Source organism: Staurois parvus, unplaced genomic scaffold, assembly GCF_062004578.1.
Source record: "Staurois parvus isolate SC_StPar_1 unplaced genomic scaffold, SC_StPar_1.0 ptg000426l, whole genome shotgun sequence".
NCBI lineage: Eukaryota > Metazoa > Chordata > Amphibia > Anura > Ranidae > Staurois > Staurois parvus.
This window is the reverse complement of record NW_028318222.1, coordinates 5,566,492-5,578,539: the sequence shown is the minus strand read 5'-3', so window position 1 is coordinate 5,578,539 and position 12,048 is coordinate 5,566,492. Positions and strand designations below refer to the sequence as shown.

The 12,048-nt window shown below is 44.2% G+C and overlaps 1 long non-coding RNA gene across 1 annotated transcript in view; it reads right to left on the bottom strand.

Moving 5' to 3' along the window:
* Positions 1-647: 647 nt before the first annotated feature.
* Positions 648-12,048, bottom strand: part of LOC149454495 (uncharacterized) — a 34,926-nt gene continuing 23,525 nt past the window's right edge. Inside the window, exons 2-3 of the long non-coding RNA XR_016314206.1 lie at positions 5,489-5,587; positions 648-1,350 (exon numbers count right to left, since the gene is read on the bottom strand). This is a non-coding gene — a long non-coding RNA (uncharacterized LOC149454495). The remainder of the gene's footprint in view (positions 1,351-5,488; positions 5,588-12,048) is intronic.

Below are 12,048 nucleotides of genomic sequence, written 5' to 3'. Positions count from 1 at the left end.
CATTGGCGTCAGTGGGAGGAATAGAGCCCCATCATTGGCGTCAGTGGGAGGAATAGTGCCCCATCATTGGCGTCAGTGGGAGGAATAGTGCCCCATCATTGGCGTCAGTGGGAGGAATAGAGCCCCATCATTTGTATAACCTTGAATTAGTGAAGCGCTAAAATAATAAATCTATACACATATTAAAGTGCCATCAATAAATAATAGTGCTTAGTAAACAACAATTTGTTAGACCTTTCTATAGATCAGTGAAACACCATAAATTATATATATATATATACCTAATTGACATTAGTGACTCACAATGGTATATATAAAATAAACTAATCCCTTCACATAAAAATCAGTGATGAATAATATGATAAGTGATAAAAAATATATATCCACAATTATTTCATACATCAAATTAATAAAAAATAAGTGATAAATAATTTAAGTGAAAAATATATATCCAAATGCTTCATAAAAAAATAATTTGATACACTAATCTTTTTGATTAATACACGTAAACTTTCAATGTGCATATAAAGAAAAAAATCAAAAGTCCATGCAAGTGTAACTTGTGAAAAAAACGAACAGGTTAACTGTCAGGGCTCCAGGTATGACCAGAGGTGTGTGGACTGACACAGGGAAGTGCAGGCTTCAGATATGGTATAAACAATATGATTTATTAAGACTAACAATAGAAACTGCAGTGCAAAACTAAACATAAACACAGTACAAACCAAACCAAACCACCTACAGATAACAATACATACAATACAAAGAGTAGTCAGGCAGGCCAGGTCAGTAGCAAACGGGCAAACGGAGTACCAGGAACAGGCGGGAGAGTGGTCGGGGTCACAAGCTGGGTTCAGTAACTCACGGGCAGCGCGGTGCAGAGGGTCAGGCAGAGAATGGTCAGGGTCACAAGCCAGGGATCAAACAGAAGAAGTCAGCAGAGGTCAGGATCAGGTAGGGTCGGCAACAAGTCAGGCAGGAACAGGAACACAGGATACAAGATACAGGGGCCCATGGAAAAACACACACCAAGGCCCTGACTGTGAGTCTGGCCATTCCTTAAATACAACCCCTGCAATCAGCTTCAGGTGTTTGGCTGACTGCAGGGGTGAGTCTCTGATTGCTAAGAGCACCCGCTGGCCATCCCTGGTACTGCAGCCCACAAGGCAGGTGAGTCCCACCATTATTGGCAAGTCCATTCCTGACATTAACCCTGATGAAGTCTTGACGCACGTGACGCAACGCCTCGGTACGCCATATCCGGTTTGGAGTTACGTCACTTCCGGTCACGTGGGGACGCATGTCCGGACGCAGCGGCTATATTGGTTTCCCTTGCTTCATGTGATACACCTATGGAATGAGGTGGAAAGTTATTTGTAACAAGGAAACAAATGTGAGTGTAACCAATATGTTCTAGATGTGTTTCATTAAACAATATTACACTATGGGAAGTTCTGTTTGTGTCCTATATGACGTTTGAGTGGAGGTGGAGTGGAAGTCCTGCGACCCCTTGCTGAGCTGCCTGGAATAAAGAATTGGCCATAGAGGAGATTAATAGCCTTTTGGCCCTGTGTGGGTCAGTGTGGGGAGGTGAGCAGGCATTGCTGCCATTTGAGGATTCTTTGAGCACTAGAAGTGAAGATCACTGTTCATTTTTTTCACAAGTTACACTTGCATGGACTTTTGTTTTTTTCTTTATATGCACATTGAAAGCTTACGTGTATTAATCACAAAGATTAGTGTATCAAATGATTTTTTATGAAGCATTTGGATATATATTTTTCACTTAAATTATTTATCACTTATTTTTTATTAATTTGATGTATGAAATAATTGTGGATATATATTTTTTATCACGTATCATATTATTCATCACTGATTTATATGTGAAGGGATTAGTTTATTTTATATATACCATTGTGAGTCACTAATGTCAATTAGGTATATATATCATTTATGGTGTTTCACTGATCTATAGAAAGGTCTAACAAATTGTTGTTTACTAAGCACTATTATTTATTGATGGCACTTTAATATGTGTATAGATTTATTATTTTAGCGCTTCACTAATTCAAGGTTATACAATTGATAACTTAATGGTTTAAGGTAGAGTGACAGCAGCTGTTATTATAGGGACCTCACCTATATTAAGCGCAGGAGGATACTTCCATTTTGTAGAGCCCCATCATTGGCGTCAGTGGGAGGAATGGAGCCCCATCATTGGCGTCAGTGGGAGGAATGGAGCCCCATCATTGGCGTCAGTGGGAGGAATGGAGCCCCATCATTGGCGTCAGTGGGAGGAATGGAGCCCCATCATTGGCGTCAGTGGGAGGAATGGAGCCCCATCATTGGCGTCAGTGGGAGGAATGGAGCCCCATCATTGGCGTCAGTGGGAAGAATAGAGCCCCACAGTGGCGTCAGTGGGAGGAATGGAGCCCCACAGTGGCGTCAGTGGGAGGAATGGAGACCCACAGTGGCGTCAGTGGGAGGAATGGAGCCCCACAGTGGCGTCAGTGGGAGGAATGGAGCCCCACAGTGGCGTCAGTGGGAGGAATGGAGCCCCACAGTGGCGTCAGTGGGAGGAATGGAGCCCCACAGTGGCGTCAGTGGGAGGAATGGAGCCCCACAGTGGCGTCAGTGGGAGGAATGGAGCCCCACAGTGGCGTCAGTGGGAGGAATGGAGCCCCACAGTGGCGTCAGTGGGAGGAATGGAGCCCCACAGTGGCGCCAGTGGGAGGAATGGAGCCCCACAGTGGCGCCAGTGGGAGGAATGGAGCCCCACAGTGGCGCCAGTGGGAGGAATGGAGCCCCACAGTGGCGCCAGTGGGAGGAATGGAGCCCCACAGTGGCGCCAGTGGGAGGAATGGAGCCCCACAGTGGCGCCAGTGGGAGGAATGGAGCCCCACAGTGGCGCCAGTGGGAGGAATGGAGCCCCACAGTGGCGCCAGTGGGAGGAATAGAGCCCCACAGTGGCGCCAGTGGGAGGAATAGAGCCCCACAGTGGCGCCAGTGGGAGGAATAGAGCCCCACAGTGGCGCCAGTGGGAGGAATAGAGCCCCATTTTTGTTTTCAATGAGAGGCATAGTCCCACATAGTTGGTGTCAGTGAGATGAATCGTGCCTCACGTTTGTGTCAGTGAAAGGAATAGTTCCCCATTGTTGTCATTGAGAGGGCTAGTGCCACATTGTTGGTGTCCGTGAGAGGAATAGTACCCCATTTTTTGTCATTGAGAGGGCTAGTGCCACATCAAGCCGCTGTGACGTAGTTTGGAGATTGGAATGCATTCAAAAATGCATCCAAGTGAATCTGGTGTGAATGTGCCTTGTTTTCAGAAATGCACAGAAAAACCTGTTTCAGCTTCAGGGTATGTACACCCAGATGTATATAGGCATAAAATACACCTAGAGGGGGCCACTCTGTCATAGAAGTGAATGGCTGTATATCCCTGTACATTCACAAAAATACGCTGTGAACAGGGCTGCTGTTAGGCTTCATGCACACGGGCAGCTGCTAAGCATTTTTTTGCCTAAACTCAACTGCATAAGACTGATGTGCATGTACAATATACTGTATATGTAAAGCACTCCGTACATTGAGTACCTGTAATAAATAAATACCACATGGATGGGGGGAGTTTGCTTTGAATATTAAAATGGATTGAATAGTGCTTTTGGTCTGTGGTGCTCAGATACAGTGTAGGTCTGTTTTTACCACTTGCCCTCCAGAGGATTTACCCCTCTTCCTGACCAGGCCATTTTTTGCGATACGGCACTGCATGACTTTAACCACCTCCCATCCGGCCGTTGTATATAAAGGGCCGGACAGTGGCAGTGCAGGGTCGGGTGACTGTTTATAAACGGCCTCCCTGCCCCCTGGTTGTGCGCGCTCCCTGGGAGCGTGTAGCACCGCGATCCGGTGCCCACTGTGTCCTCCATACACAGTGGAACACCGATTGTCAGACGGGACCTCTGTGCGAGGTCCCGATCATGTGATCACTGATTGGCCAATCAGTGATCACATGCAGAGTAGTAAGCAAGATGTCACTTGTGACATCATTGCTTGCTACGTGTGAAATCTGTGAATGATCACAGAGATCACATGGTACAGGGCTATTCACAACAGCCTTGTACCATGTGACAAGCTGCGACTAATCACAGCTCACACAGTATTTCTCAGTGGCTGCAAGAATCCAGTCAGAGAGAAGGAGAAATGATTGCTTTTTCAGCCTTTATGGGTGTAAAAGCAATCAGTGTAAAAAAAAAAAAAAATCTTCATCACCCCACAAGTAGTACAGTGTCACCATGGTGACACTGTACTGCTAGGGTGATAGTATGTAAAAAAAAACAAATATAAAAAAATAAAAAAAAAAAGTTTAAAAATTATAATTTTTGGTTATAGACTAATTTGCGTAATTTTTTTTTTTACAAAAAAGATAACGAAATAAATTTTGGTCAAGCTTTATGATTAAATAATATTTATTTGCAAAATTTTATAAGAAAAAACACTTTCTCAAAATTTTTAGACTTTCATTTACATAGCAAAAAAAATTAAAATCCCAGCGGTGAATAAATACCACCAAAATAAAGCTTTATCTGTCTCAAAAAAAATGCCAAAAAATTCATATAGGTACAGTGTTGCATGACCGTGCAATTTCCAAAGTGTGATAGCGCTGAAAGCTGAAAATTGGCTTGGACAGGAAGGGGGGGGGGAGTGTTCGGACTGGAAGTGGTTAACTGACAATTGCGCAGTCATGCAAAGCTGTAAATAAATGAAATTATGTCCTTTTTTACCGCAAATAGGGCTTTCTTTCGATGGTATTTGATCCCCTGTGCGTTTTTATTCCTACCAATAGACGTATCCTTTTTTTCTGCGGTCTTTTACCCAGCCCAATGATATCACTGGTCCTTCCTCTTCTTCCTCATGGGTGGGCCTTCCTTCCCACGTAATGGTGTGTGAGTAGCACTCAGTGTGAGAATACTATGAGCCCAGGCTGTATGCCGAGGTACCTCCAGAAAGTGGCTACACTTTATGCTCTCTAGGTTAGGTGATCTTATAGGACAGAAGTTGTCAAACAAATCGGATTTATTTCTGTGAGAAGGTGAGCAAAATCTTGGACAGAGGGGTGGCGGAGGACGTGGCATACTGGGACAGAGGGGTGGTGGTGGACGTGGCATATTTGGATTTTGCAAAAGTGTTTGACACAGTTCCCCACACACGGCTAATGTGTGAAGTAAAGTCTACAGGCTTGGAAAAATCAGTACGTAAATGGATAGAAAATGGGCTAACAGACCGAATTTGGAGAGTAGTGGTTAATGATTCATACTCTGAATGGTCTAGGGTTGTTAGTGGTGTACCCCAAGGTTCAGTGTTATGGCCCTTACTTTTTAACCTCCCTGACGGTAATCCCGAGTGTGGCTCGGGGTTAATTTTCAGTACCAAGAGCAGTAACCCCGAGCTACACTTGGGATTACACTGTAGTGTGATTTACCTTGAACTGCGATCCCCCGCTGTCCTCCCACTGTGTCCTCCAGCCGATGCCAGCATCCGTCTTCTGGGTACCCTTCCATGCGAGCGTCGGGACGTAGAACTGGCGGGAGATTAAAAAAAGTTAAAAAAAAGGACACACACAATACATTGTAATCTGTTAGGATTACATTACTGTATCAAACCATTTCCATAAATTTTGTCCCGAGTGCTTTGTCCAGTGCCCTGCCTGCACTTTTACTGTTCTTTCTGCCTGGAAACTGGAGAACATCCATGGCGTCCAAAAAACGTCCCTTTAAGTCAAAAGCGGTTTTAGACCGGCTAGAGAATGGCGATAGTGATTTAGAATCACTTGCAGAATTGAACAATAGTAATTAGTGGGGAAATTCATCATCAGATACTGAAAGTGACGACAGCGACGATTCTGTGACTAAGCTCAGTGATGTGCGAACTTGGTGCTCTATTTCACATTTCAGTGTTTTTGGTTTGATTACATTGAATTCAATGTATTAATTTTTTTATAATTATTTATTATATTATAATTTAATGTTTCAAACTTCATCATACCCAGGAAGTTTACTAGACTCTTGTTTGGACAGATTTAAGTGAGTTGTTCCTTAGAATTACAGGTCTACAATATAAAACAACAAATTTCCATGCAAAACAATGTACCGCTTTGACAATCAGACCACCAGGGAGGTTAATATATTTATAAATGATATAGAGTATGGGATTATAAATCCCATTTCAGCCTTTGCAGATGACACCAAGGTGTGCCGTGGAATAACGTCCTTACAGGATGTCTCCAACTTACAAGCCAACGTCAATGCTCTGTGTAATTGGGCAACTATGTGGCAAATGAGGTTTAATGTTGATGAATGTAAGGTTCTGCACTTCGGGGACTAAGAATATGCATGCATCATACATACTGGGGGGGGGGTACAAATGGGGGAATCAATGGTGGAGAAGGATTTGGGGGTTCTGGTAGATCACAAGCTTAATAATGGCATGCAATGCCAAGCTGCGGTTTCTAAAGCGAGCAAAATCCTCTCTTGTATTAAAAGAGGTATAGACTCCAGAGAGAGGAGATATCATATTACCCCGGTACAAATCATTAGTAAGACCTCATCTGGAATATGCAGTTCAGTTGTGGGCACCAATCCATAAAAAGAACATTGGGGAACTGGAGAAAGTACAGAGAAGGGCAACCAAACTGATAAGAGGCATGGAGGAGATCAGCTATGAGGAAAGATTAGAGGAACTAAATTTATTCAATCTTGAGAAGAGGAGATTAAGGGGGGATATGATCTCCATGTATAATACATAAGGGGGGGGATATGATCTCCATGTATAATACATAAGGGGGGATATGATCACTATGTATAATACATAAGGGGGGGAATGATCACTATGTATAATACATAAGGGGGGATATGATCTCCATGTATAATACATAAGGGGGGGATATGATCTCCATGCATAATACATAAGGGGGGGATATGATCTCCATGTATAAATACATCAGTGGTTCATATAGTGAACTCAGTGTAGAGTTATTCCCCCTGAGGTCATCACAGAGGACAAGGGGGCACTCTTTACATCTGGAGGAAAAGCAATTTAATCTTCAAATACAGAAATGTTTCTTCACAGTAAGAGCTGTGAAAATGACTCCCTCAAGAGTTGGTTCTGGTCAGCGCAGTGGATTGCTTTAAAAAATGCCTTGGTTCTTTCCTAGACATACAGAATATACAGTCAGGTCCATAAATATTGGGACATTGACACAATTCTAACATTTTTGGCTCTATACACCACCACAATGGATTTGAAATGAAACGAACAAGATGTGCTTTAACTGCAGACTGTCAGCTTTAGTTTGAGGGTATTTACATCCAAATCAGGTGAACAGTGTAGGAATTACAACAGTTTGCATATGTGCCTCCCATTTGTTAAGGGACCAAAAGTAATGGGACAGAATAATAATCATAAATCAAACTTTCACTTTTTAACTCTCCGAGGATTCCCAGCAACGTCCTGACATCATTTCCGCCCGGTGGTCATCTTGGATGTGCCTCAAGCTGGCTCCTGTACCCACGCTGATGTGAGAGATCAGCAGCGCCCGCCCTGGATCCCGGTTCTTATATGCGCTGCGACTCCCGGTTACTGCACTTGTCATCCTCGCTTCCTCCTGTGGGACCCGCCTAGAGCGCCAGCCATGCAACACCTTGGCATTGCAGCCATCCACCTGTGAGGTGCAGCACAGATGACGTCCTCCTCCTTATATATTGATGCCTGATATCTACCCATGTCTTTCTGGCGCACTTCTTTCTTTTCTCGATTAGGATTAGGCAAAATCGTAGTCAGTAGCACGCCAAAGGTCGGTAACGAAGATGTAGACAGCAGCAGGACCGATAAGCGGGATATTGGCTGGGAAGGCACAATAATCTGGCAAGGAGGAAGTGTATGGACATGGCTTTTATAGGAAGTTCATGGGAGGAGCAAAGAATTCAAGGTTCAAAACAAACAGGGCCTAAGGCAGGATTATCCAAAGAATTGTCAAGGGAGCTGTCCAGCATTCCAGATGGCTCAGTGAGAAGAAACATTACCTCTCACTGCAGAAGGCCCAGGTTCAATCCCAGGCTCTGACAGGTGGCAAACTCTAATCTGGCCTTCCTGTTTTTGAGGCTCACCAAAAGTTTACATCTTGTGGTGAACCCTCTGTATTCACTCTGGTGAAGTCTTCTCTTGATTGTTGACCTTGACACACATACAGTGGGGCAAAAAAAGTATTTAGTCAGCCACCAATTGTACAAGTTCTCCCACTTAAAAAGATGAGAGAGGCCTGTAATTGGCCTCATAGGTAGACCTCAACTATGAGAGACAAAATGAGAAAACAAATCCAGACAATCACATTGGCTGATTTGGAAAGAATTTATTTGCAAATTATGGTGAAAAATAAGTATTTGGTCAATATCAAAAGTTCATCTCAATACTTTGTTATATATCCTTTGTTGGCAATGACAGAGGTCAAACGTTTCCTGTAAGTCTTCACAAGGTTGGCACACACTGTTGCTGGTATGTTGGCCCATTCCTCCATGCAGATCTCCTCTAGAGCAGTGATGTTTTGGGGCTGTCGCTGGGCAACATAGACTTTCAACTCCCTCCAAAGGTTTTCTATGGGGTTGAGATCTGGAGACTGGCTAGGCCACTCCAGGACCTTGAAATGCTTCTCACGAAGCCACTCCTTCGTTGCCCGGGCGGTATGTTTGGGATCATTGTCATGTTGGAAGACCCAGCCACGTTTCATCTTCAATGCCCTTGCTGATGGAAGGAGGTTTGCACTCAAAATCTCACGATACATGGCCCCATTCATTCTGTCCTGTAAATGGATCAGTCGTCCTGGTCCCTTTGTGGAGAAACAGCCCCAAAGCATGATGTTGCCACCCCCATGCTTCACAGTAGGTATGGTGTTCTTTGGATGCAACTCAGCAATCTCTTTCCTCCAAACAGGACGAGTTGTGTTTCTACCAAACAGTTCTATTTTGTTTTCATCTGACCATATGACATTCTCCCATTCCTCTTCTGAATCATCCAAATGCTCTCTAGCAAACTTCAGACGGGCCCGGACATGTACTGGCTTAAGCAGAGGGACCCGTCTGGCACTGCAGGATCTGAGTTCCTGGTGGTGTAGTGTGTTACTGATGGAAGCCTTTGTTACGTTGGTCCCAGCTCTCTGCAGGTCATTCACTAGGTCCCCCCGTGTGGTCCAGGGATTTTTGCTCACTGTTCCTGTGATCATTTTGACCCCACAGGGTGAGATCTTGCGGAGCCCCAGATCGAGGGAGATTATCAGTGGTCTTGTATGTCTTCCATTTTCTAATTATTGCTCCCACAGTTGATTTGTTCACACCAAGCTGCTTGCCTATTGCAGATTCAGTCTTCCCAGCCTGGTGCAGGTCTACAATTTTGTTTCTGGTGTACTTCGACAGCTCTTTGGTCTTCACCATAGTGGAGTTTGGAGTGTGACTGTTTGAGGTTGTGGACAGGTGTCTTTTATACTGATAACTAGTTCAAACAGGTGCCATTGATACAGGTAATGAGTGCAGGACAGAGGAGTCTCTTAAAGAAGAGGGTACAGGTCTGTGAGAGTCAGAAATCTTGCTTGTTTGTAGGCGACCAAATACTTATTTTCCACCATAATTTGCAAATAAATTATTTCCAAATCAGCCAATGTGATTGTCTGGATTTTTTTCTCATTTTGTCTCTCATAGTTGAGGTCTACCTATGATGCCAATTACAGACGCCTCTCATCTTTTTAAGTGGGAGAACTTGTACAATTGGTGGCTGACTAAATACTTTTTTGCCCCACTGTAGGCTTTTAGAAGAGTTTAGAGGCAGAAAAAAAAACACTGTCAGTGCATCTAGGGGCAGTGGCATTTTGGCAAAAAAATTCTTGACACATGTAATCTCGAGTGAACACATCTAAATGTGCTTTAATGCAAGGTGAATTTAGCTCTTGAATGTTAATTAATTTTAATGGCCAGAATTAATCATTACTCTGGCCAATAAAATTAATCAATGCTCATGCGCATGACACGCCAAAACTCATTACACACTTTTACAAGCATCAAGCGCCTTTTTCTGCCAAAATGTTGAGAGGTTTTTAAGAGAGTTGGCAAAATGTCCTATGTGCATGAGGCCTAGCTATAAATAGGTGACCTTTTAAGTAAAGTGTACTTTTCTAATGACTAGATTCATGAGAAGCTTCCCTCAGAAAAACAAAAAATTTCCTAGGATGGGCATCTACACAGAATTGAGAAACATGAATAGTCAAGGAACCTATAAGTATAATTATTGCACAATTTACTAACTTTCCAAACAGTTCAGTGAAACTGGGTGCTTATTTCATCATATAAACCAGAGGAACTTGATATTTATAAAACCACACATGAAACACACTAACCTAATAAACAAACATATTTACAATACCCACAATAAAAACAAATCATCAAAGCATAATATAGTACAACTTGTATAATATATTATCATGAAATATGCTCTGCAATATTGCTTGGCTGTGTCATCGTGAAATATGCTCTGCAGGATTGCTTGGTTGTGTTACTAATTTTCACCCTGGGCTGACATCCAGAAGTACCCTACCTTAATGTTGTAGTCCAGCTACAAGTTTATTCAAATATAAAATCAGGAGAAACATGTACACAAATACAACATGTTTGCCCAATTCTGTTGGGCTTCAAAGTTATGGAAATAGTATATGCAGACATTTAGTTAGTATTATTATTAATATTATTATACAGTTTTTATATAGCGCCAAAGGGCATGCTCAGCGTTGTACAGTAGCAAGGGGGACAGAACATGAGACAAGGCAGTAACAATACACTACACGAGGGGTTCGAGGGCCCTGTTCTTTCGAGCTTACAATCTAGGAGGGAGGGGAAGGTGGTACAGGAGGAGATGGCTGTGGGGGATGGAGGGGTGGGAGGAGTGGAGGAGGTTAGTTGTTAGGTGAGGTCGGGTGTTAGGTGAGGTTGCTGTAGGCTTCCCTGAAGAGGAGGGTTTTCAGGGTGTGCCTGAAGGTGAGGAGGGTAGGTAACAGTCTGATGGATTGGGGTAGGGAGTTCCAGAGGATGGGGGAAGTCCTGGAGAAATCCTGTAATCGGGCGTGGGAGGAGGAGACCAGGGAGCTAGAGAGTAGGAGGTCCTGTGAGGAGCAGAGGGCACGGGTAGGGTAGTATTTGGGTATCAGGTCAGTTATGTAGTTCGGGGCAGCATTGTGAATGGCTTTGTAGGTCAGAGTTAGCAGTTTGAATTTGATGTGTTGGGCAATCGGGAGCCAATGAAGGGATTGGCAGAGGGGGGAGGCAGATGTGGAGCGCTTGGTGAGGTAGATGAGTCTGGTCGCTGAGTTTAGGATCGACTGGAGTGGGGATAGCATTCGTTTGGGTAAGCCAATGAAAAGGGAATTGCAATAGTCCAGGCGTGAGATGATGAGAGAGTGTACGAGTTGTTTGGTGGTGTCTGGGGTGAGGAATGTGCGTATCTTGGAGATGTTGTGGAGGTGGAACCTGCAAGATCTGGATAGCAGTTGGACGTGGGGTAGGAAGGAGAGGTGGGAGTCCAGGGTGACACCCAGGACTTTGGCGTGTGGGAGAGATGGTGGCGTTGTTAGTAGTGATGGAAAGGATGGGGGGGGGGCACGGGGTGGTGAGGGGAAGACCAGGAGCTCGGTTTTGAATAGGTTAAGTTTGAGGAAATAGAGCGACATCCAGTCTGATATGTCATTTAGGAGGTGGGCGATGCGGGCAGAGAGTGAGGGGGTGAGGTGGGGGGTAGAGAGGTAAATTTGGGTGTCGTCGGCATAGAGGTGGTAATTGAAGCCATGGGAGTGAATAAGTTTGCCAAGGGAGGAGGTATAGATGGAGAAGAGGAGGGGCCCGAGGACAGAGCCTTGGGGGACCCCGACAGAGAGGGGGAGGGAGGGGGAGGTGGCAGTGTTGTAGGTGACGCTGAAGGAGCGTTGGGAAAGGTAGGAGGCGAACCAGGAGA